Source organism: Aegilops tauschii, unplaced genomic scaffold (genome assembly GCF_002575655.3).
Source record: "Aegilops tauschii subsp. strangulata cultivar AL8/78 unplaced genomic scaffold, Aet v6.0 ptg000969l_obj, whole genome shotgun sequence".
Classification (NCBI taxonomy): Eukaryota; Viridiplantae; Streptophyta; class Magnoliopsida; order Poales; family Poaceae; genus Aegilops; species Aegilops tauschii.
The window spans coordinates 91678-112857 of record NW_027333187.1 but is presented as its reverse complement, the minus strand read 5'-3'; the positions used below and the strand labels follow the sequence as shown (position 1 = coordinate 112857).

The 21180-nt window shown below is 51.1% G+C and overlaps 50 non-coding genes across 50 annotated transcripts; all 50 read left to right on the top strand.

Moving 5' to 3' along the window:
• Positions 1 to 145: 145 nt before the first annotated feature.
• On the top strand, positions 146 to 264 carry LOC141036238 (5S ribosomal RNA). Its single transcript, XR_012197741.1, has one exon. It is a non-coding gene; the product is annotated as a 5S ribosomal RNA (ribosomal RNA).
• A 302-nt stretch (positions 265 to 566) lies between these two features.
• Positions 567 to 685, top strand: LOC141036237 (5S ribosomal RNA). Its single transcript, XR_012197740.1, has one exon. It is a non-coding gene; the product is annotated as a 5S ribosomal RNA (ribosomal RNA).
• Positions 686 to 987: 302 nt separating this feature from the next.
• LOC141036236 (5S ribosomal RNA) lies at positions 988 to 1106 on the top strand. Its single transcript, XR_012197739.1, has one exon. It is a non-coding gene; the product is annotated as a 5S ribosomal RNA (ribosomal RNA).
• Positions 1107 to 1408: 302 nt separating this feature from the next.
• Positions 1409 to 1527, top strand: LOC141036234 (5S ribosomal RNA). The gene has a single exon (XR_012197737.1). It is a non-coding gene; the product is annotated as a 5S ribosomal RNA (ribosomal RNA).
• Positions 1528 to 1829: 302 nt separating this feature from the next.
• On the top strand, positions 1830 to 1948 carry LOC141036233 (5S ribosomal RNA). Its single transcript, XR_012197736.1, has one exon. It is a non-coding gene; the product is annotated as a 5S ribosomal RNA (ribosomal RNA).
• A 302-nt stretch (positions 1949 to 2250) lies between these two features.
• On the top strand, positions 2251 to 2369 carry LOC141036232 (5S ribosomal RNA). Its single transcript, XR_012197735.1, has one exon. It is a non-coding gene; the product is annotated as a 5S ribosomal RNA (ribosomal RNA).
• A 302-nt stretch (positions 2370 to 2671) lies between these two features.
• Positions 2672 to 2790, top strand: LOC141036231 (5S ribosomal RNA). The gene has a single exon (XR_012197734.1). It is a non-coding gene; the product is annotated as a 5S ribosomal RNA (ribosomal RNA).
• Positions 2791 to 3092: 302 nt separating this feature from the next.
• LOC141036230 (5S ribosomal RNA) lies at positions 3093 to 3211 on the top strand. Its single transcript, XR_012197733.1, has one exon. It is a non-coding gene; the product is annotated as a 5S ribosomal RNA (ribosomal RNA).
• Positions 3212 to 3513: 302 nt separating this feature from the next.
• LOC141036229 (5S ribosomal RNA) lies at positions 3514 to 3632 on the top strand. The gene has a single exon (XR_012197732.1). It is a non-coding gene; the product is annotated as a 5S ribosomal RNA (ribosomal RNA).
• Positions 3633 to 3934: 302 nt separating this feature from the next.
• LOC141036228 (5S ribosomal RNA) lies at positions 3935 to 4053 on the top strand. The gene has a single exon (XR_012197731.1). It is a non-coding gene; the product is annotated as a 5S ribosomal RNA (ribosomal RNA).
• A 302-nt stretch (positions 4054 to 4355) lies between these two features.
• LOC141036227 (5S ribosomal RNA) lies at positions 4356 to 4474 on the top strand. Its single transcript, XR_012197730.1, has one exon. It is a non-coding gene; the product is annotated as a 5S ribosomal RNA (ribosomal RNA).
• Positions 4475 to 4776: 302 nt separating this feature from the next.
• Positions 4777 to 4895, top strand: LOC141036226 (5S ribosomal RNA). The gene has a single exon (XR_012197729.1). It is a non-coding gene; the product is annotated as a 5S ribosomal RNA (ribosomal RNA).
• A 302-nt stretch (positions 4896 to 5197) lies between these two features.
• On the top strand, positions 5198 to 5316 carry LOC141036225 (5S ribosomal RNA). Its single transcript, XR_012197728.1, has one exon. It is a non-coding gene; the product is annotated as a 5S ribosomal RNA (ribosomal RNA).
• A 302-nt stretch (positions 5317 to 5618) lies between these two features.
• Positions 5619 to 5737, top strand: LOC141036223 (5S ribosomal RNA). Its single transcript, XR_012197726.1, has one exon. It is a non-coding gene; the product is annotated as a 5S ribosomal RNA (ribosomal RNA).
• A 302-nt stretch (positions 5738 to 6039) lies between these two features.
• LOC141036222 (5S ribosomal RNA) lies at positions 6040 to 6158 on the top strand. Its single transcript, XR_012197725.1, has one exon. It is a non-coding gene; the product is annotated as a 5S ribosomal RNA (ribosomal RNA).
• A 302-nt stretch (positions 6159 to 6460) lies between these two features.
• On the top strand, positions 6461 to 6579 carry LOC141036221 (5S ribosomal RNA). Its single transcript, XR_012197724.1, has one exon. It is a non-coding gene; the product is annotated as a 5S ribosomal RNA (ribosomal RNA).
• Positions 6580 to 6881: 302 nt separating this feature from the next.
• Positions 6882 to 7000, top strand: LOC141036220 (5S ribosomal RNA). Its single transcript, XR_012197723.1, has one exon. It is a non-coding gene; the product is annotated as a 5S ribosomal RNA (ribosomal RNA).
• A 302-nt stretch (positions 7001 to 7302) lies between these two features.
• On the top strand, positions 7303 to 7421 carry LOC141036219 (5S ribosomal RNA). The gene has a single exon (XR_012197722.1). It is a non-coding gene; the product is annotated as a 5S ribosomal RNA (ribosomal RNA).
• Positions 7422 to 7723: 302 nt separating this feature from the next.
• Positions 7724 to 7842, top strand: LOC141036218 (5S ribosomal RNA). Its single transcript, XR_012197721.1, has one exon. It is a non-coding gene; the product is annotated as a 5S ribosomal RNA (ribosomal RNA).
• A 302-nt stretch (positions 7843 to 8144) lies between these two features.
• On the top strand, positions 8145 to 8263 carry LOC141036217 (5S ribosomal RNA). Its single transcript, XR_012197720.1, has one exon. It is a non-coding gene; the product is annotated as a 5S ribosomal RNA (ribosomal RNA).
• Positions 8264 to 8565: 302 nt separating this feature from the next.
• On the top strand, positions 8566 to 8684 carry LOC141036216 (5S ribosomal RNA). The gene has a single exon (XR_012197719.1). It is a non-coding gene; the product is annotated as a 5S ribosomal RNA (ribosomal RNA).
• A 302-nt stretch (positions 8685 to 8986) lies between these two features.
• On the top strand, positions 8987 to 9105 carry LOC141036215 (5S ribosomal RNA). Its single transcript, XR_012197718.1, has one exon. It is a non-coding gene; the product is annotated as a 5S ribosomal RNA (ribosomal RNA).
• Positions 9106 to 9407: 302 nt separating this feature from the next.
• On the top strand, positions 9408 to 9526 carry LOC141036214 (5S ribosomal RNA). The gene has a single exon (XR_012197717.1). It is a non-coding gene; the product is annotated as a 5S ribosomal RNA (ribosomal RNA).
• Positions 9527 to 9828: 302 nt separating this feature from the next.
• On the top strand, positions 9829 to 9947 carry LOC141036212 (5S ribosomal RNA). The gene has a single exon (XR_012197715.1). It is a non-coding gene; the product is annotated as a 5S ribosomal RNA (ribosomal RNA).
• Positions 9948 to 10249: 302 nt separating this feature from the next.
• LOC141036211 (5S ribosomal RNA) lies at positions 10250 to 10368 on the top strand. The gene has a single exon (XR_012197714.1). It is a non-coding gene; the product is annotated as a 5S ribosomal RNA (ribosomal RNA).
• Positions 10369 to 10670: 302 nt separating this feature from the next.
• LOC141036210 (5S ribosomal RNA) lies at positions 10671 to 10789 on the top strand. Its single transcript, XR_012197713.1, has one exon. It is a non-coding gene; the product is annotated as a 5S ribosomal RNA (ribosomal RNA).
• Positions 10790 to 11091: 302 nt separating this feature from the next.
• LOC141036209 (5S ribosomal RNA) lies at positions 11092 to 11210 on the top strand. Its single transcript, XR_012197712.1, has one exon. It is a non-coding gene; the product is annotated as a 5S ribosomal RNA (ribosomal RNA).
• A 303-nt stretch (positions 11211 to 11513) lies between these two features.
• Positions 11514 to 11632, top strand: LOC141036208 (5S ribosomal RNA). Its single transcript, XR_012197711.1, has one exon. It is a non-coding gene; the product is annotated as a 5S ribosomal RNA (ribosomal RNA).
• Positions 11633 to 11934: 302 nt separating this feature from the next.
• LOC141036207 (5S ribosomal RNA) lies at positions 11935 to 12053 on the top strand. Its single transcript, XR_012197710.1, has one exon. It is a non-coding gene; the product is annotated as a 5S ribosomal RNA (ribosomal RNA).
• A 301-nt stretch (positions 12054 to 12354) lies between these two features.
• On the top strand, positions 12355 to 12473 carry LOC141036206 (5S ribosomal RNA). Its single transcript, XR_012197709.1, has one exon. It is a non-coding gene; the product is annotated as a 5S ribosomal RNA (ribosomal RNA).
• Positions 12474 to 12775: 302 nt separating this feature from the next.
• Positions 12776 to 12894, top strand: LOC141036205 (5S ribosomal RNA). Its single transcript, XR_012197708.1, has one exon. It is a non-coding gene; the product is annotated as a 5S ribosomal RNA (ribosomal RNA).
• A 302-nt stretch (positions 12895 to 13196) lies between these two features.
• On the top strand, positions 13197 to 13315 carry LOC141036204 (5S ribosomal RNA). The gene has a single exon (XR_012197707.1). It is a non-coding gene; the product is annotated as a 5S ribosomal RNA (ribosomal RNA).
• Positions 13316 to 13617: 302 nt separating this feature from the next.
• On the top strand, positions 13618 to 13736 carry LOC141036203 (5S ribosomal RNA). Its single transcript, XR_012197706.1, has one exon. It is a non-coding gene; the product is annotated as a 5S ribosomal RNA (ribosomal RNA).
• Positions 13737 to 14038: 302 nt separating this feature from the next.
• LOC141036201 (5S ribosomal RNA) lies at positions 14039 to 14157 on the top strand. Its single transcript, XR_012197704.1, has one exon. It is a non-coding gene; the product is annotated as a 5S ribosomal RNA (ribosomal RNA).
• Positions 14158 to 14459: 302 nt separating this feature from the next.
• On the top strand, positions 14460 to 14578 carry LOC141036200 (5S ribosomal RNA). The gene has a single exon (XR_012197703.1). It is a non-coding gene; the product is annotated as a 5S ribosomal RNA (ribosomal RNA).
• A 302-nt stretch (positions 14579 to 14880) lies between these two features.
• On the top strand, positions 14881 to 14999 carry LOC141036199 (5S ribosomal RNA). The gene has a single exon (XR_012197702.1). It is a non-coding gene; the product is annotated as a 5S ribosomal RNA (ribosomal RNA).
• A 304-nt stretch (positions 15000 to 15303) lies between these two features.
• LOC141036198 (5S ribosomal RNA) lies at positions 15304 to 15422 on the top strand. Its single transcript, XR_012197701.1, has one exon. It is a non-coding gene; the product is annotated as a 5S ribosomal RNA (ribosomal RNA).
• Positions 15423 to 15724: 302 nt separating this feature from the next.
• Positions 15725 to 15843, top strand: LOC141036197 (5S ribosomal RNA). Its single transcript, XR_012197700.1, has one exon. It is a non-coding gene; the product is annotated as a 5S ribosomal RNA (ribosomal RNA).
• A 302-nt stretch (positions 15844 to 16145) lies between these two features.
• On the top strand, positions 16146 to 16264 carry LOC141036196 (5S ribosomal RNA). The gene has a single exon (XR_012197699.1). It is a non-coding gene; the product is annotated as a 5S ribosomal RNA (ribosomal RNA).
• Positions 16265 to 16566: 302 nt separating this feature from the next.
• Positions 16567 to 16685, top strand: LOC141036195 (5S ribosomal RNA). Its single transcript, XR_012197698.1, has one exon. It is a non-coding gene; the product is annotated as a 5S ribosomal RNA (ribosomal RNA).
• Positions 16686 to 16987: 302 nt separating this feature from the next.
• LOC141036194 (5S ribosomal RNA) lies at positions 16988 to 17106 on the top strand. The gene has a single exon (XR_012197697.1). It is a non-coding gene; the product is annotated as a 5S ribosomal RNA (ribosomal RNA).
• Positions 17107 to 17408: 302 nt separating this feature from the next.
• Positions 17409 to 17527, top strand: LOC141036193 (5S ribosomal RNA). The gene has a single exon (XR_012197696.1). It is a non-coding gene; the product is annotated as a 5S ribosomal RNA (ribosomal RNA).
• Positions 17528 to 17829: 302 nt separating this feature from the next.
• LOC141036192 (5S ribosomal RNA) lies at positions 17830 to 17948 on the top strand. Its single transcript, XR_012197695.1, has one exon. It is a non-coding gene; the product is annotated as a 5S ribosomal RNA (ribosomal RNA).
• Positions 17949 to 18250: 302 nt separating this feature from the next.
• Positions 18251 to 18369, top strand: LOC141036190 (5S ribosomal RNA). The gene has a single exon (XR_012197693.1). It is a non-coding gene; the product is annotated as a 5S ribosomal RNA (ribosomal RNA).
• A 302-nt stretch (positions 18370 to 18671) lies between these two features.
• Positions 18672 to 18790, top strand: LOC141036189 (5S ribosomal RNA). The gene has a single exon (XR_012197692.1). It is a non-coding gene; the product is annotated as a 5S ribosomal RNA (ribosomal RNA).
• Positions 18791 to 19092: 302 nt separating this feature from the next.
• Positions 19093 to 19211, top strand: LOC141036188 (5S ribosomal RNA). The gene has a single exon (XR_012197691.1). It is a non-coding gene; the product is annotated as a 5S ribosomal RNA (ribosomal RNA).
• A 302-nt stretch (positions 19212 to 19513) lies between these two features.
• LOC141036187 (5S ribosomal RNA) lies at positions 19514 to 19632 on the top strand. Its single transcript, XR_012197690.1, has one exon. It is a non-coding gene; the product is annotated as a 5S ribosomal RNA (ribosomal RNA).
• A 302-nt stretch (positions 19633 to 19934) lies between these two features.
• LOC141036186 (5S ribosomal RNA) lies at positions 19935 to 20053 on the top strand. The gene has a single exon (XR_012197689.1). It is a non-coding gene; the product is annotated as a 5S ribosomal RNA (ribosomal RNA).
• Positions 20054 to 20355: 302 nt separating this feature from the next.
• LOC141036185 (5S ribosomal RNA) lies at positions 20356 to 20474 on the top strand. The gene has a single exon (XR_012197688.1). It is a non-coding gene; the product is annotated as a 5S ribosomal RNA (ribosomal RNA).
• Positions 20475 to 20776: 302 nt separating this feature from the next.
• Positions 20777 to 20895, top strand: LOC141036184 (5S ribosomal RNA). The gene has a single exon (XR_012197687.1). It is a non-coding gene; the product is annotated as a 5S ribosomal RNA (ribosomal RNA).
• The last annotated feature ends 285 nt before the right edge of the window (positions 20896 to 21180 follow it).

Genomic DNA, 21180 nt, shown 5'->3' with positions numbered 1-21180 from the left:
CCATGGTAAATAGGCACTGGTGCGGTTGAACCGTGGTAAAACTCGTCTCCGTAGTTGAGCGGGAGCGGCCAAAGGAATGTGCAATCGTGTGTGTAGTGGAGCTGGGAGGGGCAAGCATAAGGGACGAAGACGGGGGTAACATGTCGGATGCGATCATACCAGCACTAAAGCACCGGATCCCATCAGAACTCCGAAGTTAAGCGTGCTTGGGCGAGAGTAGTACTAGGATGGGTGACCTCCTGGGAAGTCCTCGTGTTGCATTCCCTTTTTAATTTGTTTTGCACCGCGTGCAAAACAAAACGCACGAGCGCGACGTATGTTTAGCACGTTTTATTATTTTGCACGTTTACGGTAAGTTTTAGCTCGCTGCTCATTATTCACGCGTCTAGCGGCGGCAAGCGTGTTCTGAAAGGGGTCGAAACCATGGTAAATAGGCACTGGTGCGGTTGAACCGTGGTAAAACTCGTCTCCGTAGTTGAGCGGGAGCGGCCAAAGGAATGTGCAATCGTGTGTGTAGTGGAGCTGGGAGGGGCAAGCATAAGGGACGAAGACGGGGGTAACATGTCGGATGCGATCATACCAGCACTAAAGCACCGGATCCCATCAGAACTCCGAAGTTAAGCGTGCTTGGGCGAGAGTAGTACTAGGATGGGTGACCTCCTGGGAAGTCCTCGTGTTGCATTCCCTTTTTAATTTGTTTTGCACCGCGTGCAAAACAAAACGCACGAGCGCGACGTATGTTTAGCACGTTTTATTATTTTGCACGTTTACGGTAAGTTTTAGCTCGCTGCTCATTATTCACGCGTCTAGCGGCGGCAAGCGTGTTCTGAAAGGGGTCGAAACCATGGTAAATAGGCACTGGTGCGGTTGAACCGTGGTAAAACTCGTCTCCGTAGTTGAGCGGGAGCGGCCAAAGGAATGTGCAATCGTGTGTGTAGTGGAGCTGGGAGGGGCAAGCATAAGGGACGAAGACGGGGGTAACATGTCGGATGCGATCATACCAGCACTAAAGCACCGGATCCCATCAGAACTCCGAAGTTAAGCGTGCTTGGGCGAGAGTAGTACTAGGATGGGTGACCTCCTGGGAAGTCCTCGTGTTGCATTCCCTTTTTAATTTGTTTTGCACCGCGTGCAAAACAAAACGCACGAGCGCGACGTATGTTTAGCACGTTTTATTATTTTGCACGTTTACGGTAAGTTTTAGCTCGCTGCTCATTATTCACGCGTCTAGCGGCGGCAAGCGTGTTCTGAAAGGGGTCGAAACCATGGTAAATAGGCACTGGTGCGGTTGAACCGTGGTAAAACTCGTCTCCGTAGTTGAGCGGGAGCGGCCAAAGGAATGTGCAATCGTGTGTGTAGTGGAGCTGGGAGGGGCAAGCATAAGGGACGAAGACGGGGGTAACATGTCGGATGCGATCATACCAGCACTAAAGCACCGGATCCCATCAGAACTCCGAAGTTAAGCGTGCTTGGGCGAGAGTAGTACTAGGATGGGTGACCTCCTGGGAAGTCCTCGTGTTGCATTCCCTTTTTAATTTGTTTTGCACCGCGTGCAAAACAAAACGCACGAGCGCGACGTATGTTTAGCACGTTTTATTATTTTGCACGTTTACGGTAAGTTTTAGCTCGCTGCTCATTATTCACGCGTCTAGCGGCGGCAAGCGTGTTCTGAAAGGGGTCGAAACCATGGTAAATAGGCACTGGTGCGGTTGAACCGTGGTAAAACTCGTCTCCGTAGTTGAGCGGGAGCGGCCAAAGGAATGTGCAATCGTGTGTGTAGTGGAGCTGGGAGGGGCAAGCATAAGGGACGAAGACGGGGGTAACATGTCGGATGCGATCATACCAGCACTAAAGCACCGGATCCCATCAGAACTCCGAAGTTAAGCGTGCTTGGGCGAGAGTAGTACTAGGATGGGTGACCTCCTGGGAAGTCCTCGTGTTGCATTCCCTTTTTAATTTGTTTTGCACCGCGTGCAAAACAAAACGCACGAGCGCGACGTATGTTTAGCACGTTTTATTATTTTGCACGTTTACGGTAAGTTTTAGCTCGCTGCTCATTATTCACGCGTCTAGCGGCGGCAAGCGTGTTCTGAAAGGGGTCGAAACCATGGTAAATAGGCACTGGTGCGGTTGAACCGTGGTAAAACTCGTCTCCGTAGTTGAGCGGGAGCGGCCAAAGGAATGTGCAATCGTGTGTGTAGTGGAGCTGGGAGGGGCAAGCATAAGGGACGAAGACGGGGGTAACATGTCGGATGCGATCATACCAGCACTAAAGCACCGGATCCCATCAGAACTCCGAAGTTAAGCGTGCTTGGGCGAGAGTAGTACTAGGATGGGTGACCTCCTGGGAAGTCCTCGTGTTGCATTCCCTTTTTAATTTGTTTTGCACCGCGTGCAAAACAAAACGCACGAGCGCGACGTATGTTTAGCACGTTTTATTATTTTGCACGTTTACGGTAAGTTTTAGCTCGCTGCTCATTATTCACGCGTCTAGCGGCGGCAAGCGTGTTCTGAAAGGGGTCGAAACCATGGTAAATAGGCACTGGTGCGGTTGAACCGTGGTAAAACTCGTCTCCGTAGTTGAGCGGGAGCGGCCAAAGGAATGTGCAATCGTGTGTGTAGTGGAGCTGGGAGGGGCAAGCATAAGGGACGAAGACGGGGGTAACATGTCGGATGCGATCATACCAGCACTAAAGCACCGGATCCCATCAGAACTCCGAAGTTAAGCGTGCTTGGGCGAGAGTAGTACTAGGATGGGTGACCTCCTGGGAAGTCCTCGTGTTGCATTCCCTTTTTAATTTGTTTTGCACCGCGTGCAAAACAAAACGCACGAGCGCGACGTATGTTTAGCACGTTTTATTATTTTGCACGTTTACGGTAAGTTTTAGCTCGCTGCTCATTATTCACGCGTCTAGCGGCGGCAAGCGTGTTCTGAAAGGGGTCGAAACCATGGTAAATAGGCACTGGTGCGGTTGAACCGTGGTAAAACTCGTCTCCGTAGTTGAGCGGGAGCGGCCAAAGGAATGTGCAATCGTGTGTGTAGTGGAGCTGGGAGGGGCAAGCATAAGGGACGAAGACGGGGGTAACATGTCGGATGCGATCATACCAGCACTAAAGCACCGGATCCCATCAGAACTCCGAAGTTAAGCGTGCTTGGGCGAGAGTAGTACTAGGATGGGTGACCTCCTGGGAAGTCCTCGTGTTGCATTCCCTTTTTAATTTGTTTTGCACCGCGTGCAAAACAAAACGCACGAGCGCGACGTATGTTTAGCACGTTTTATTATTTTGCACGTTTACGGTAAGTTTTAGCTCGCTGCTCATTATTCACGCGTCTAGCGGCGGCAAGCGTGTTCTGAAAGGGGTCGAAACCATGGTAAATAGGCACTGGTGCGGTTGAACCGTGGTAAAACTCGTCTCCGTAGTTGAGCGGGAGCGGCCAAAGGAATGTGCAATCGTGTGTGTAGTGGAGCTGGGAGGGGCAAGCATAAGGGACGAAGACGGGGGTAACATGTCGGATGCGATCATACCAGCACTAAAGCACCGGATCCCATCAGAACTCCGAAGTTAAGCGTGCTTGGGCGAGAGTAGTACTAGGATGGGTGACCTCCTGGGAAGTCCTCGTGTTGCATTCCCTTTTTAATTTGTTTTGCACCGCGTGCAAAACAAAACGCACGAGCGCGACGTATGTTTAGCACGTTTTATTATTTTGCACGTTTACGGTAAGTTTTAGCTCGCTGCTCATTATTCACGCGTCTAGCGGCGGCAAGCGTGTTCTGAAAGGGGTCGAAACCATGGTAAATAGGCACTGGTGCGGTTGAACCGTGGTAAAACTCGTCTCCGTAGTTGAGCGGGAGCGGCCAAAGGAATGTGCAATCGTGTGTGTAGTGGAGCTGGGAGGGGCAAGCATAAGGGACGAAGACGGGGGTAACATGTCGGATGCGATCATACCAGCACTAAAGCACCGGATCCCATCAGAACTCCGAAGTTAAGCGTGCTTGGGCGAGAGTAGTACTAGGATGGGTGACCTCCTGGGAAGTCCTCGTGTTGCATTCCCTTTTTAATTTGTTTTGCACCGCGTGCAAAACAAAACGCACGAGCGCGACGTATGTTTAGCACGTTTTATTATTTTGCACGTTTACGGTAAGTTTTAGCTCGCTGCTCATTATTCACGCGTCTAGCGGCGGCAAGCGTGTTCTGAAAGGGGTCGAAACCATGGTAAATAGGCACTGGTGCGGTTGAACCGTGGTAAAACTCGTCTCCGTAGTTGAGCGGGAGCGGCCAAAGGAATGTGCAATCGTGTGTGTAGTGGAGCTGGGAGGGGCAAGCATAAGGGACGAAGACGGGGGTAACATGTCGGATGCGATCATACCAGCACTAAAGCACCGGATCCCATCAGAACTCCGAAGTTAAGCGTGCTTGGGCGAGAGTAGTACTAGGATGGGTGACCTCCTGGGAAGTCCTCGTGTTGCATTCCCTTTTTAATTTGTTTTGCACCGCGTGCAAAACAAAACGCACGAGCGCGACGTATGTTTAGCACGTTTTATTATTTTGCACGTTTACGGTAAGTTTTAGCTCGCTGCTCATTATTCACGCGTCTAGCGGCGGCAAGCGTGTTCTGAAAGGGGTCGAAACCATGGTAAATAGGCACTGGTGCGGTTGAACCGTGGTAAAACTCGTCTCCGTAGTTGAGCGGGAGCGGCCAAAGGAATGTGCAATCGTGTGTGTAGTGGAGCTGGGAGGGGCAAGCATAAGGGACGAAGACGGGGGTAACATGTCGGATGCGATCATACCAGCACTAAAGCACCGGATCCCATCAGAACTCCGAAGTTAAGCGTGCTTGGGCGAGAGTAGTACTAGGATGGGTGACCTCCTGGGAAGTCCTCGTGTTGCATTCCCTTTTTAATTTGTTTTGCACCGCGTGCAAAACAAAACGCACGAGCGCGACGTATGTTTAGCACGTTTTATTATTTTGCACGTTTACGGTAAGTTTTAGCTCGCTGCTCATTATTCACGCGTCTAGCGGCGGCAAGCGTGTTCTGAAAGGGGTCGAAACCATGGTAAATAGGCACTGGTGCGGTTGAACCGTGGTAAAACTCGTCTCCGTAGTTGAGCGGGAGCGGCCAAAGGAATGTGCAATCGTGTGTGTAGTGGAGCTGGGAGGGGCAAGCATAAGGGACGAAGACGGGGGTAACATGTCGGATGCGATCATACCAGCACTAAAGCACCGGATCCCATCAGAACTCCGAAGTTAAGCGTGCTTGGGCGAGAGTAGTACTAGGATGGGTGACCTCCTGGGAAGTCCTCGTGTTGCATTCCCTTTTTAATTTGTTTTGCACCGCGTGCAAAACAAAACGCACGAGCGCGACGTATGTTTAGCACGTTTTATTATTTTGCACGTTTACGGTAAGTTTTAGCTCGCTGCTCATTATTCACGCGTCTAGCGGCGGCAAGCGTGTTCTGAAAGGGGTCGAAACCATGGTAAATAGGCACTGGTGCGGTTGAACCGTGGTAAAACTCGTCTCCGTAGTTGAGCGGGAGCGGCCAAAGGAATGTGCAATCGTGTGTGTAGTGGAGCTGGGAGGGGCAAGCATAAGGGACGAAGACGGGGGTAACATGTCGGATGCGATCATACCAGCACTAAAGCACCGGATCCCATCAGAACTCCGAAGTTAAGCGTGCTTGGGCGAGAGTAGTACTAGGATGGGTGACCTCCTGGGAAGTCCTCGTGTTGCATTCCCTTTTTAATTTGTTTTGCACCGCGTGCAAAACAAAACGCACGAGCGCGACGTATGTTTAGCACGTTTTATTATTTTGCACGTTTACGGTAAGTTTTAGCTCGCTGCTCATTATTCACGCGTCTAGCGGCGGCAAGCGTGTTCTGAAAGGGGTCGAAACCATGGTAAATAGGCACTGGTGCGGTTGAACCGTGGTAAAACTCGTCTCCGTAGTTGAGCGGGAGCGGCCAAAGGAATGTGCAATCGTGTGTGTAGTGGAGCTGGGAGGGGCAAGCATAAGGGACGAAGACGGGGGTAACATGTCGGATGCGATCATACCAGCACTAAAGCACCGGATCCCATCAGAACTCCGAAGTTAAGCGTGCTTGGGCGAGAGTAGTACTAGGATGGGTGACCTCCTGGGAAGTCCTCGTGTTGCATTCCCTTTTTAATTTGTTTTGCACCGCGTGCAAAACAAAACGCACGAGCGCGACGTATGTTTAGCACGTTTTATTATTTTGCACGTTTACGGTAAGTTTTAGCTCGCTGCTCATTATTCACGCGTCTAGCGGCGGCAAGCGTGTTCTGAAAGGGGTCGAAACCATGGTAAATAGGCACTGGTGCGGTTGAACCGTGGTAAAACTCGTCTCCGTAGTTGAGCGGGAGCGGCCAAAGGAATGTGCAATCGTGTGTGTAGTGGAGCTGGGAGGGGCAAGCATAAGGGACGAAGACGGGGGTAACATGTCGGATGCGATCATACCAGCACTAAAGCACCGGATCCCATCAGAACTCCGAAGTTAAGCGTGCTTGGGCGAGAGTAGTACTAGGATGGGTGACCTCCTGGGAAGTCCTCGTGTTGCATTCCCTTTTTAATTTGTTTTGCACCGCGTGCAAAACAAAACGCACGAGCGCGACGTATGTTTAGCACGTTTTATTATTTTGCACGTTTACGGTAAGTTTTAGCTCGCTGCTCATTATTCACGCGTCTAGCGGCGGCAAGCGTGTTCTGAAAGGGGTCGAAACCATGGTAAATAGGCACTGGTGCGGTTGAACCGTGGTAAAACTCGTCTCCGTAGTTGAGCGGGAGCGGCCAAAGGAATGTGCAATCGTGTGTGTAGTGGAGCTGGGAGGGGCAAGCATAAGGGACGAAGACGGGGGTAACATGTCGGATGCGATCATACCAGCACTAAAGCACCGGATCCCATCAGAACTCCGAAGTTAAGCGTGCTTGGGCGAGAGTAGTACTAGGATGGGTGACCTCCTGGGAAGTCCTCGTGTTGCATTCCCTTTTTAATTTGTTTTGCACCGCGTGCAAAACAAAACGCACGAGCGCGACGTATGTTTAGCACGTTTTATTATTTTGCACGTTTACGGTAAGTTTTAGCTCGCTGCTCATTATTCACGCGTCTAGCGGCGGCAAGCGTGTTCTGAAAGGGGTCGAAACCATGGTAAATAGGCACTGGTGCGGTTGAACCGTGGTAAAACTCGTCTCCGTAGTTGAGCGGGAGCGGCCAAAGGAATGTGCAATCGTGTGTGTAGTGGAGCTGGGAGGGGCAAGCATAAGGGACGAAGACGGGGGTAACATGTCGGATGCGATCATACCAGCACTAAAGCACCGGATCCCATCAGAACTCCGAAGTTAAGCGTGCTTGGGCGAGAGTAGTACTAGGATGGGTGACCTCCTGGGAAGTCCTCGTGTTGCATTCCCTTTTTAATTTGTTTTGCACCGCGTGCAAAACAAAACGCACGAGCGCGACGTATGTTTAGCACGTTTTATTATTTTGCACGTTTACGGTAAGTTTTAGCTCGCTGCTCATTATTCACGCGTCTAGCGGCGGCAAGCGTGTTCTGAAAGGGGTCGAAACCATGGTAAATAGGCACTGGTGCGGTTGAACCGTGGTAAAACTCGTCTCCGTAGTTGAGCGGGAGCGGCCAAAGGAATGTGCAATCGTGTGTGTAGTGGAGCTGGGAGGGGCAAGCATAAGGGACGAAGACGGGGGTAACATGTCGGATGCGATCATACCAGCACTAAAGCACCGGATCCCATCAGAACTCCGAAGTTAAGCGTGCTTGGGCGAGAGTAGTACTAGGATGGGTGACCTCCTGGGAAGTCCTCGTGTTGCATTCCCTTTTTAATTTGTTTTGCACCGCGTGCAAAACAAAACGCACGAGCGCGACGTATGTTTAGCACGTTTTATTATTTTGCACGTTTACGGTAAGTTTTAGCTCGCTGCTCATTATTCACGCGTCTAGCGGCGGCAAGCGTGTTCTGAAAGGGGTCGAAACCATGGTAAATAGGCACTGGTGCGGTTGAACCGTGGTAAAACTCGTCTCCGTAGTTGAGCGGGAGCGGCCAAAGGAATGTGCAATCGTGTGTGTAGTGGAGCTGGGAGGGGCAAGCATAAGGGACGAAGACGGGGGTAACATGTCGGATGCGATCATACCAGCACTAAAGCACCGGATCCCATCAGAACTCCGAAGTTAAGCGTGCTTGGGCGAGAGTAGTACTAGGATGGGTGACCTCCTGGGAAGTCCTCGTGTTGCATTCCCTTTTTAATTTGTTTTGCACCGCGTGCAAAACAAAACGCACGAGCGCGACGTATGTTTAGCACGTTTTATTATTTTGCACGTTTACGGTAAGTTTTAGCTCGCTGCTCATTATTCACGCGTCTAGCGGCGGCAAGCGTGTTCTGAAAGGGGTCGAAACCATGGTAAATAGGCACTGGTGCGGTTGAACCGTGGTAAAACTCGTCTCCGTAGTTGAGCGGGAGCGGCCAAAGGAATGTGCAATCGTGTGTGTAGTGGAGCTGGGAGGGGCAAGCATAAGGGACGAAGACGGGGGTAACATGTCGGATGCGATCATACCAGCACTAAAGCACCGGATCCCATCAGAACTCCGAAGTTAAGCGTGCTTGGGCGAGAGTAGTACTAGGATGGGTGACCTCCTGGGAAGTCCTCGTGTTGCATTCCCTTTTTAATTTGTTTTGCACCGCGTGCAAAACAAAACGCACGAGCGCGACGTATGTTTAGCACGTTTTATTATTTTGCACGTTTACGGTAAGTTTTAGCTCGCTGCTCATTATTCACGCGTCTAGCGGCGGCAAGCGTGTTCTGAAAGGGGTCGAAACCATGGTAAATAGGCACTGGTGCGGTTGAACCGTGGTAAAACTCGTCTCCGTAGTTGAGCGGGAGCGGCCAAAGGAATGTGCAATCGTGTGTGTAGTGGAGCTGGGAGGGGCAAGCATAAGGGACGAAGACGGGGGTAACATGTCGGATGCGATCATACCAGCACTAAAGCACCGGATCCCATCAGAACTCCGAAGTTAAGCGTGCTTGGGCGAGAGTAGTACTAGGATGGGTGACCTCCTGGGAAGTCCTCGTGTTGCATTCCCTTTTTAATTTGTTTTGCACCGCGTGCAAAACAAAACGCACGAGCGCGACGTATGTTTAGCACGTTTTATTATTTTGCACGTTTACGGTAAGTTTTAGCTCGCTGCTCATTATTCACGCGTCTAGCGGCGGCAAGCGTGTTCTGAAAGGGGTCGAAACCATGGTAAATAGGCACTGGTGCGGTTGAACCGTGGTAAAACTCGTCTCCGTAGTTGAGCGGGAGCGGCCAAAGGAATGTGCAATCGTGTGTGTAGTGGAGCTGGGAGGGGCAAGCATAAGGGACGAAGACGGGGGTAACATGTCGGATGCGATCATACCAGCACTAAAGCACCGGATCCCATCAGAACTCCGAAGTTAAGCGTGCTTGGGCGAGAGTAGTACTAGGATGGGTGACCTCCTGGGAAGTCCTCGTGTTGCATTCCCTTTTTAATTTGTTTTGCACCGCGTGCAAAACAAAACGCACGAGCGCGACGTATGTTTAGCACGTTTTATTATTTTGCACGTTTACGGTAAGTTTTAGCTCGCTGCTCATTATTCACGCGTCTAGCGGCGGCAAGCGTGTTCTGAAAGGGGTCGAAACCATGGTAAATAGGCACTGGTGCGGTTGAACCGTGGTAAAACTCGTCTCCGTAGTTGAGCGGGAGCGGCCAAAGGAATGTGCAATCGTGTGTGTAGTGGAGCTGGGAGGGGCAAGCATAAGGGACGAAGACGGGGGTAACATGTCGGATGCGATCATACCAGCACTAAAGCACCGGATCCCATCAGAACTCCGAAGTTAAGCGTGCTTGGGCGAGAGTAGTACTAGGATGGGTGACCTCCTGGGAAGTCCTCGTGTTGCATTCCCTTTTTAATTTGTTTTGCACCGCGTGCAAAACAAAACGCACGAGCGCGACGTATGTTTAGCACGTTTTATTATTTTGCACGTTTACGGTAAGTTTTAGCTCGCTGCTCATTATTCACGCGTCTAGCGGCGGCAAGCGTGTTCTGAAAGGGGTCGAAACCATGGTAAATAGGCACTGGTGCGGTTGAACCGTGGTAAAACTCGTCTCCGTAGTTGAGCGGGAGCGGCCAAAGGAATGTGCAATCGTGTGTGTAGTGGAGCTGGGAGGGGCAAGCATAAGGGACGAAGACGGGGGTAACATGTCGGATGCGATCATACCAGCACTAAAGCACCGGATCCCATCAGAACTCCGAAGTTAAGCGTGCTTGGGCGAGAGTAGTACTAGGATGGGTGACCTCCTGGGAAGTCCTCGTGTTGCATTCCCTTTTTAATTTGTTTTGCACCGCGTGCAAAACAAAACGCACGAGCGCGACGTATGTTTAGCACGTTTTATTATTTTGCACGTTTACGGTAAGTTTTAGCTCGCTGCTCATTATTCACGCGTCTAGCGGCGGCAAGCGTGTTCTGAAAGGGGTCGAAACCATGGTAAATAGGCACTGGTGCGGTTGAACCGTGGTAAAACTCGTCTCCGTAGTTGAGCGGGAGCGGCCAAAGGAATGTGCAATCGTGTGTGTAGTGGAGCTGGGAGGGGCAAGCATAAGGGACGAAGACGGGGGTAACATGTCGGATGCGATCATACCAGCACTAAAGCACCGGATCCCATCAGAACTCCGAAGTTAAGCGTGCTTGGGCGAGAGTAGTACTAGGATGGGTGACCTCCTGGGAAGTCCTCGTGTTGCATTCCCTTTTTAATTTGTTTTGCACCGCGTGCAAAACAAAACGCACGAGCGCGACGTATGTTTAGCACGTTTTATTATTTTGCACGTTTACGGTAAGTTTTAGCTCGCTGCTCATTATTCACGCGTCTAGCGGCGGCAAGCGTGTTCTGAAAGGGGTCGAAACCATGGTAAATAGGCACTGGTGCGGTTGAACCGTGGTAAAACTCGTCTCCGTAGTTGAGCGGGAGCGGCCAAAGGAATGTGCAATCGTGTGTGTAGTGGAGCTGGGAGGGGCAAGCATAAGGGACGAAGACGGGGGTAACATGTCGGATGCGATCATACCAGCACTAAAGCACCGGATCCCATCAGAACTCCGAAGTTAAGCGTGCTTGGGCGAGAGTAGTACTAGGATGGGTGACCTCCTGGGAAGTCCTCGTGTTGCATTCCCTTTTTAATTTGTTTTGCACCGCGTGCAAAACAAAACGCACTGAGCGCGACGTATGTTTAGCACGTTTTATTATTTTGCACGTTTACGGTAAGTTTTAGCTCGCTGCTCATTATTCACGCGTCTAGCGGCGGCAAGCGTGTTCTGAAAGGGGTCGAAACCATGGTAAATAGGCACTGGTGCGGTTGAACCGTGGTAAAACTCGTCTCCGTAGTTGAGCGGGAGCGGCCAAAGGAATGTGCAATCGTGTGTGTAGTGGAGCTGGGAGGGGCAAGCATAAGGGACGAAGACGGGGGTAACATGTCGGATGCGATCATACCAGCACTAAAGCACCGGATCCCATCAGAACTCCGAAGTTAAGCGTGCTTGGGCGAGAGTAGTACTAGGATGGGTGACCTCCTGGGAAGTCCTCGTGTTGCATTCCCTTTTTAATTTGTTTTGCACCGCGTGCAAAACAAAACGCACGAGCGCGACGTATGTTTAGCACGTTTTATTATTTTGCACGTTTACGGTAAGTTTTAGCTCGCTGCTCATTATTCACGCGTCTAGCGGCGGCAAGCGTGTTCTGAAAGGGGTCGAAACCATGGTAAATAGGCACTGGTGCGGTTGAACCGTGGTAAAACTCGTCTCCGTAGTTGAGCGGGAGCGGCCAAAGGAATGTGCAATCGTGTGTGTAGTGGAGCTGGGAGGGGCAAGCATAAGGGACGAAGACGGGGGTAACATGTCGGATGCGATCATACCAGCACTAAAGCACCGGATCCCATCAGAACTCCGAAGTTAAGCGTGCTTGGGCGAGAGTAGTACTAGGATGGGTGACCTCCTGGGAAGTCCTCGTGTTGCATTCCCTTTTTAATTTGTTTTGCACCGCGTGCAAAACAAAACGCACGAGCGCGACGTATGTTTAGCACGTTTTATTATTTTGCACGTTTACGGTAAGTTTTAGCTCGCTGCTCATTATTCACGCGTCTAGCGGCGGCAAGCGTGTTCTGAAAGGGGTCGAAACCATGGTAAATAGGCACTGGTGCGGTTGAACCGTGGTAAAACCGTCTCCGTAGTTGAGCGGGAGCGGCCAAAGGAATGTGCAATCGTGTGTGTAGTGGAGCTGGGAGGGGCAAGCATAAGGGACGAAGACGGGGGTAACATGTCGGATGCGATCATACCAGCACTAAAGCACCGGATCCCATCAGAACTCCGAAGTTAAGCGTGCTTGGGCGAGAGTAGTACTAGGATGGGTGACCTCCTGGGAAGTCCTCGTGTTGCATTCCCTTTTTAATTTGTTTTGCACCGCGTGCAAAACAAAACGCACGAGCGCGACGTATGTTTAGCACGTTTTATTATTTTGCACGTTTACGGTAAGTTTTAGCTCGCTGCTCATTATTCACGCGTCTAGCGGCGGCAAGCGTGTTCTGAAAGGGGTCGAAACCATGGTAAATAGGCACTGGTGCGGTTGAACCGTGGTAAAACTCGTCTCCGTAGTTGAGCGGGAGCGGCCAAAGGAATGTGCAATCGTGTGTGTAGTGGAGCTGGGAGGGGCAAGCATAAGGGACGAAGACGGGGGTAACATGTCGGATGCGATCATACCAGCACTAAAGCACCGGATCCCATCAGAACTCCGAAGTTAAGCGTGCTTGGGCGAGAGTAGTACTAGGATGGGTGACCTCCTGGGAAGTCCTCGTGTTGCATTCCCTTTTTAATTTGTTTTGCACCGCGTGCAAAACAAAACGCACGAGCGCGACGTATGTTTAGCACGTTTTATTATTTTGCACGTTTACGGTAAGTTTTAGCTCGCTGCTCATTATTCACGCGTCTAGCGGCGGCAAGCGTGTTCTGAAAGGGGTCGAAACCATGGTAAATAGGCACTGGTGCGGTTGAACCGTGGTAAAACTCGTCTCCGTAGTTGAGCGGGAGCGGCCAAAGGAATGTGCAATCGTGTGTGTAGTGGAGCTGGGAGGGGCAAGCATAAGGGACGAAGACGGGGGTAACATGTCGGATGCGATCATACCAGCACTAAAGCACCGGATCCCATCAGAACTCCGAAGTTAAGCGTGCTTGGGCGAGAGTAGTACTAGGATGGGTGACCTCCTGGGAAGTCCTCGTGTTGCATTCCCTTTTTAATTTGTTTTGCACCGCGTGCAAAACAAAACGCACGAGCGCGACGTATGTTTAGCACGTTTTATTATTTTGCACGTTTACGGTAAGTTTTAGCTCGCTGCTCATTATTCACGCGTCTAGCGGCGGCAAGCGTGTTCTGAAAGGGGTCGAAACCATGGTAAATAGGCACTGGTGCGGTTGAACCGTGGTAAAACTCGTCTCCGTAGTTGAGCGGGAGCGGCCAAAGGAATGTGCAATCGTGTGTGTAGTGGAGCTGGGAGGGGCAAGCATAAGGGACGAAGACGGGGGTAACATGTCGGATGCGATCATACCAGCACTAAAGCACCGGATCCCATCAGAACTCCGAAGTTAAGCGTGCTTGGGCGAGAGTAGTACTAGGATGGGTGACCTCCTGGGAAGTCCTCGTGTTGCATTCCCTTTTTAATTTGTTTTGCACCGCGTGCAAAACAAAACGCACGAGCGCGACGTATGTTTAGCACGTTTTATTATTTTGCACGTTTACGGTAAGTTTTAGCTCGCTGCTCATTATTCACGCGTCTAGCGGCGGCAAGCGTGTTCTGAAAGGGGTCGAAACCATGGTAAATAGGCACTGGTGCGGTTGAACCGTGGTAAAACTCGTCTCCGTAGTTGAGCGGGAGCGGCCAAAGGAATGTGCAATCGTGTGTGTAGTGGAGCTGGGAGGGGCAAGCATAAGGGACGAAGACGGGGGTAACATGTCGGATGCGATCATACCAGCACTAAAGCACCGGATCCCATCAGAACTCCGAAGTTAAGCGTGCTTGGGCGAGAGTAGTACTAGGATGGGTGACCTCCTGGGAAGTCCTCGTGTTGCATTCCCTTTTTAATTTGTTTTGCACCGCGTGCAAAACAAAACGCACGAGCGCGACGTATGTTTAGCACGTTTTATTATTTTGCACGTTTACGGTAAGTTTTAGCTCGCTGCTCATTATTCACGCGTCTAGCGGCGGCAAGCGTGTTCTGAAAGGGGTCGAAACCATGGTAAATAGGCACTGGTGCGGTTGAACCGTGGTAAAACTCGTCTCCGTAGTTGAGCGGGAGCGGCCAAAGGAATGTGCAATCGTGTGTGTAGTGGAGCTGGGAGGGGCAAGCATAAGGGACGAAGACGGGGGTAACATGTCGGATGCGATCATACCAGCACTAAAGCACCGGATCCCATCAGAACTCCGAAGTTAAGCGTGCTTGGGCGAGAGTAGTACTAGGATGGGTGACCTCCTGGGAAGTCCTCGTGTTGCATTCCCTTTTTAATTTGTTTTGCACCGCGTGCAAAACAAAACGCACGAGCGCGACGTATGTTTAGCACGTTTTATTATTTTGCACGTTTACGGTAAGTTTTAGCTCGCTGCTCATTATTCACGCGTCTAGCGGCGGCAAGCGTGTTCTGAAAGGGGTCGAAACCATGGTAAATAGGCACTGGTGCGGTTGAACCGTGGTAAAACTCGTCTCCGTAGTTGAGCGGGAGCGGCCAAAGGAATGTGCAATCGTGTGTGTAGTGGAGCTGGGAGGGGCAAGCATAAGGGACGAAGACGGGGGTAACATGTCGGATGCGATCATACCAGCACTAAAGCACCGGATCCCATCAGAACTCCGAAGTTAAGCGTGCTTGGGCGAGAGTAGTACTAGGATGGGTGACCTCCTGGGAAGTCCTCGTGTTGCATTCCCTTTTTAATTTGTTTTGCACCGCGTGCAAAACAAAACGCACGAGCGCGACGTATGTTTAGCACGTTTTATTATTTTGCACGTTTACGGTAAGTTTTAGCTCGCTGCTCATTATTCACGCGTCTAGCGGCGGCAAGCGTGTTCTGAAAGGGGTCGAAACCATGGTAAATAGAGGCACTGGTGCGGTTGAACCGTGGTAAAACTCGTCTCCGTAGTTGAGCGGGAGCGGCCAAAGGAATGTGCAATCGTGTGTGTAGTGGAGCTGGGAGGGGCAAGCATAAGGGACGAAGACGGGGGTAACATGTCGGATGCGATCATACCAGCACTAAAGCACCGGATCCCATCAGAACTCCGAAGTTAAGCGTGCTTGGGCGAGAGTAGTACTAGGATGGGTGACCTCCTGGGAAGTCCTCGTGTTGCATTCCCTTTTTAATTTGTTTTGCACCGCGTGCAAAACAAAACGCACGAGCGCGACGTATGTTTAGCACGTTTTATTATTTTGCACGTTTACGGTAAGTTTTAGCTCGCTGCTCATTATTCACGCGTCTAGCGGCGGCAAGCGTGTTCTGAAAGGGGTCGAAACCATGGTAAATAGGCACTGGTGCGGTTGAACCGTGGTAAAACTCGTCTCCGTAGTTGAGCGGGAGCGGCCAAAGGAATGTGCAATCGTGTGTGTAGTGGAGCTGGGAGGGGCAAGCATAAGGGACGAAGACGGGGGTAACATGTCGGATGCGATCATACCAGCACTAAAGCACCGGATCCCATCAGAACTCCGAAGTTAAGCGTGCTTGGGCGAGAGTAGTACTAGGATGGGTGACCTCCTGGGAAGTCCTCGTGTTGCATTCCCTTTTTAATTTGTTTTGCACCGCGTGCAAAACAAAACGCACGAGCGCGACGTATGTTTAGCACGTTTTATTATTTTGCACGTTTACGGTAAGTTTTAGCTCGCTGCTCATTATTCACGCGTCTAGCGGCGGCAAGCGTGTTCTGAAAGGGGTCGAAACCATGGTAAATAGGCACTGGTGCGGTTGAACCGTGGTAAAACTCGTCTCCGTAGTTGAGCGGGAGCGGCCAAAGGAATGTGCAATCGTGTGTGTAGTGGAGCTGGGAGGGGCAAGCATAAGGGACGAAGACGGGGGTAACATGTCGGATGCGATCATACCAGCACTAAAGCACCGGATCCCATCAGAACTCCGAAGTTAAGCGTGCTTGGGCGAGAGTAGTACTAGGATGGGTGACCTCCTGGGAAGTCCTCGTGTTGCATTCCCTTTTTAATTTGTTTTGCACCGCGTGCAAAACAAAACGCACGAGCGCGACGTATGTTTAGCACGTTTTATTATTTTGCACGTTTACGGTAAGTTTTAGCTCGCTGCTCATTATTCACGCGTCTAGCGGCGGCAAGCGTGTTCTGAAAGGGGTCGAAACCATGGTAAATAGGCACTGGTGCGGTTGAACCGTGGTAAAACTCGTCTCCGTAGTTGAGCGGGAGCGGCCAAAGGAATGTGCAATCGTGTGTGTAGTGGAGCTGGGAGGGGCAAGCATAAGGGACGAAGACGGGGGTAACATGTCGGATGCGATCATACCAGCACTAAAGCACCGGATCCCATCAGAACTCCGAAGTTAAGCGTGCTTGGGCGAGAGTAGTACTAGGATGGGTGACCTCCTGGGAAGTCCTCGTGTTGCATTCCCTTTTTAATTTGTTTTGCACCGCGTGCAAAACAAAACGCACGAGCGCGACGTATGTTTAGCACGTTTTATTATTTTGCACGTTTACGGTAAGTTTTAGCTCGCTGCTCATTATTCACGCGTCTAGCGGCGGCAAGCGTGTTCTGAAAGGGGTCGAAACCATGGTAAATAGGCACTGGTGCGGTTGAACCGTGGTAAAACTCGTCTCCGTAGTTGAGCGGGAGCGGCCAAAGGAATGTGCAATCGTGTGTGTAGTGGAGCTGGGAGGGGCAAGCATAAGGGACGAAGACGGGGGTAACATGTCGGATGCGATCATACCAGCACTAAAGCACCGGATCCCATCAGAACTCCGAAGTTAAGCGTGCTTGGGCGAGAGTAGTACTAGGATGGGTGACCTCCTGGGAAGTCCTCGTGTTGCATTCCCTTTTTAATTTGTTTTGCACCGCGTGCAAAACAAAACGCACGAGCGCGACGTATGTTTAGCACGTTTTATTATTTTGCACGTTTACGGTAAGTTTTAGCTCGCTGCTCATTATTCACGCGTCTAGCGGCGGCAAGCGTGTTCTGAAAGGGGTCGAAACCATGGTAAATAGGCACTGGTGCGGTTGAACCGTGGTAAAACTCGTCTCCGTAGTTGAGCGGGAGCGGCCAAAGGAATGTGCAATCGTGTGTGTAGTGGAGCTGGGAGGGGCAAGCATAAGGGACGAAGACGGGGGTAACATGTCGGATGCGATCATACCAGCACTAAAGCACCGGATCCCATCAGAACTCCGAAGTTAAGCGTGCTTGGGCGAGAGTAGTACTAGGATGGGTGACCTCCTGGGAAGTCCTCGTGTTGCATTCCCTTTTTAATTTGTTTTGCACCGCGTGCAAAACAAAACGCACGAGCGCGACGTATGTTTAGCACGTTTTATTATTTTGCACGTTTACGGTAAGTTTTAGCTCGCTGCTCATTATTCACGCGTCTAGCGGCGGCAAGCGTGTTCTGAAAGGGGTCGAAACCATGGTAAATAGGCACTGGTGCGGTTGAACCGTGGTAAAACTCGTCTCCGTAGTTGAGCGGGAGCGGCCAAAGGAATGTGCAATCGTGTGTGTAGTGGAGCTGGGAGGGGCAAGCATAAGGGACGAAGACGGGGGTAACATGTCGGATGCGATCATACCAGCACTAAAGCACCGGATCCCATCAGAACTCCGAAGTTAAGCGTGCTTGGGCGAGAGTAGTACTAGGATGGGTGACCTCCTGGGAAGTCCTCGTGTTGCATTCCCTTTTTAATTTGTTTTGCACCGCGTGCAAAACAAAACGCACGAGCGCGACGTATGTTTAGCACGTTTTATTATTTTGCACGTTTACGGTAAGTTTTAGCTCGCTGCTCATTATTCACGCGTCTAGCGGCGGCAAGCGTGTTCTGAAAGGGGTCGAAACCATGGTAAATAGGCACTGGTGCGGTTGAACCGTGGTAAAACTCGTCTCCGTAGTTGAGCGGGAGCGGCCAAAGGAATGTGCAATCGTGTGTGTAGTGGAGCTGGGAGGGGCAAGCATAAGGGACGAAGACGGGGGTAACATGTCGGATGCGATCATACCAGCACTAAAGCACCGGATCCCATCAGAACTCCGAAGTTAAGCGTGCTTGGGCGAGAGTAGTACTAGGATGGGTGACCTCCTGGGAAGTCCTCGTGTTGCATTCCCTTTTTAATTTGTTTTGCACCGCGTGCAAAACAAAACGCACGAGCGCGACGTATGTTTAGCACGTTTTATTATTTTGCACGTTTACGGTAAGTTTTAGCTCGCTGCTCATTATTCACGCGTCTAGCGGCGGCAAGCGTGTTCTGAAAGGGGTCGAAACCATGGTAAATAGGCACTGGTGCGGTTGAACCGTGGTAAAACTCGTCTCCGTAGTTGAGCGGGAGCGGCCAAAGGAATGTGCAATCGTGTGTGTAGTGGAGCTGGGAGGGGCAAGCATAAGGGACGAAGACGGGGGTAACATGTCGGATGCGATCATACCAGCACTAAAGCACCGGATCCCATCAGAACTCCGAAGTTAAGCGTGCTTGGGCGAGAGTAGTACTAGGATGGGTGACCTCCTGGGAAGTCCTCGTGTTGCATTCCCTTTTTAATTTGTTTTGCACCGCGTGCAAAACAAAACGCACGAGCGCGACGTATGTTTAGCACGTTTTATTATTTTGCACGTTTACGGTAAGTTTTAGCTCGCTGCTCATTATTCACGCGTCTAGCGGCGGCAAGCGTGTTCTGAAAGGGGTCGAAACCATGGTAAATAGGCACTGGTGCGGTTGAACCGTGGTAAAACTCGTCTCCGTAGTTGAGCGGGAGCGGCCAAAGGAATGTGCAATCGTGTGTGTAGTGGAGCTGGGAGGGGCAAGCATAAGGGACGAAGACGGGGGTAACATGTCGGATGCGATCATACCAGCACTAAAGCACCGGATCCCATCAGAACTCCGAAGTTAAGCGTGCTTGGGCGAGAGTAGTACTAGGATGGGTGACCTCCTGGGAAGTCCTCGTGTTGCATTCCCTTTTTAATTTGTTTTGCACCGCGTGCAAAACAAAACGCACGAGCGCGACGTATGTTTAGCACGTTTTATTATTTTGCACGTTTACGGTAAGTTTTAGCTCGCTGCTCATTATTCACGCGTCTAGCGGCGGCAAGCGTGTTCTGAAAGGGGTCGAAACCATGGTAAATAGGCACTGGTGCGGTTGAACCGTGGTAAAACTCGTCTCCGTAGTTGAGCGGGAGCGGCCAAAGGAATGTGCAATCGTGTGTGTAGTGGAGCTGGGAGGGGCAAGCATAAGGGACGAAGACGGGGGTAACATGTCGGATGCGATCATACCAGCACTAAAGCACCGGATCCCATCAGAACTCCGAAGTTAAGCGTGCTTGGGCGAGAGTAGTACTAGGATGGGTGACCTCCTGGGAAGTCCTCGTGTTGCATTCCCTTTTTAATTTGTTTTGCACCGCGTGCAAAACAAAACGCACGAGCGCGACGTATGTTTAGCACGTTTTATTATTTTGCACGTTTACGGTAAGTTTTAGCTCGCTGCTCATTATTCACGCGTCTAGCGGCGGCAAGCGTGTTCTGAAAGGGGTCGAAACCATGGTAAATAGGCACTGGTGCGGTTGAACCGTGGTAAAACTCGTCTCCGTAGTTGAGCGGGAGCGGCCAAAGGAATGTGCAATCGTGTGTGTAGTGGAGCTGGGAGGGGCAAGCATAAGGGACGAAGACGGGGGTAACATGTCGGATGCGATCATACCAGCACTAAAGCACCGGATCCCATCAGAACTCCGAAGTTAAGCGTGCTTGGGCGAGAGTAGTACTAGGATGGGTGACCTCCTGGGAAGTCCTCGTGTTGCATTCCCTTTTTAATTTGTTTTGCACCGCGTGCAAAACAAAACGCACGAGCGCGACGTATGTTTAGCACGTTTTATTATTTTGCACGTTTACGGTAAGTTTTAGCTCGCTGCTCATTATTCACGCGTCTAGCGGCGGCAAGCGTGTTCTGAAAGGGGTCGAAACCATGGTAAATAGGCACTGGTGCGGTTGAACCGTGGTAAAACTCGTCTCCGTAGTTGAGCGGGAGCGGCCAAAGGAATGTGCAATCGTGTGTGTAGTGGAGCTGGGAGGGGCAAGCATAAGGGACGAAGACGGGGGTAACATGTCGGATGCGATCATACCAGCACTAAAGCACCGGATCCCATCAGAACTCCGAAGTTAAGCGTGCTTGGGCGAGAGTAGTACTAGGATGGGTGACCTCCTGGGAAGTCCTCGTGTTGCATTCCCTTTTTAATTTGTTTTGCACCGCGTGCAAAACAAAACGCACGAGCGCGACGTATGTTTAGCACGTTTTATTATTTTGCACGTTTACGGTAAGTTTTAGCTCGCTGCTCATTATTCACGCGTCTAGCGGCGGCAAGCGTGTTCTGAAAGGGGTCGAAACCATGGTAAATAGGCACTGGTGCGGTTGAACCGTGGTAAAACTCGTCTCCGTAGTTGAGCGGGAGCGGCCAAAGGAATGTGCAATCGTGTGTGTAGTGGAGCTGGGAGGGGCAAGCATAAGGGACGAAGACGGGGGTAACATGTCGGATGCGATCATACCAGCACTAAAGCACCGGATCCCATCAGAACTCCGAAGTTAAGCGTGCTTGGGCGAGAGTAGTACTAGGATGGGTGACCTCCTGGGAAGTCCTCGTGTTGCATTCCCTTTTTAATTTGTTTTGCACCGCGTGCAAAACAAAACGCACGAGCGCGACGTATGTTTAGCACGTTTTATTATTTTGCACGTTTACGGTAAGTTTTAGCTCGCTGCTCATTATTCACGCGTCTAGCGGCGGCAAGCGTGTTCTGAAAGGGGTCGAAACCATGGTAAATAGGCACTGGTGCGGTTGAACCGTGGTAAAACTCGTCTCCGTAGTTGAGCGGGAGCGGCCAAAGGAATGTGCAATCGTGTGTGTAGTGGAGCTGGGAGGGGCAAGCATAAGGGACGAA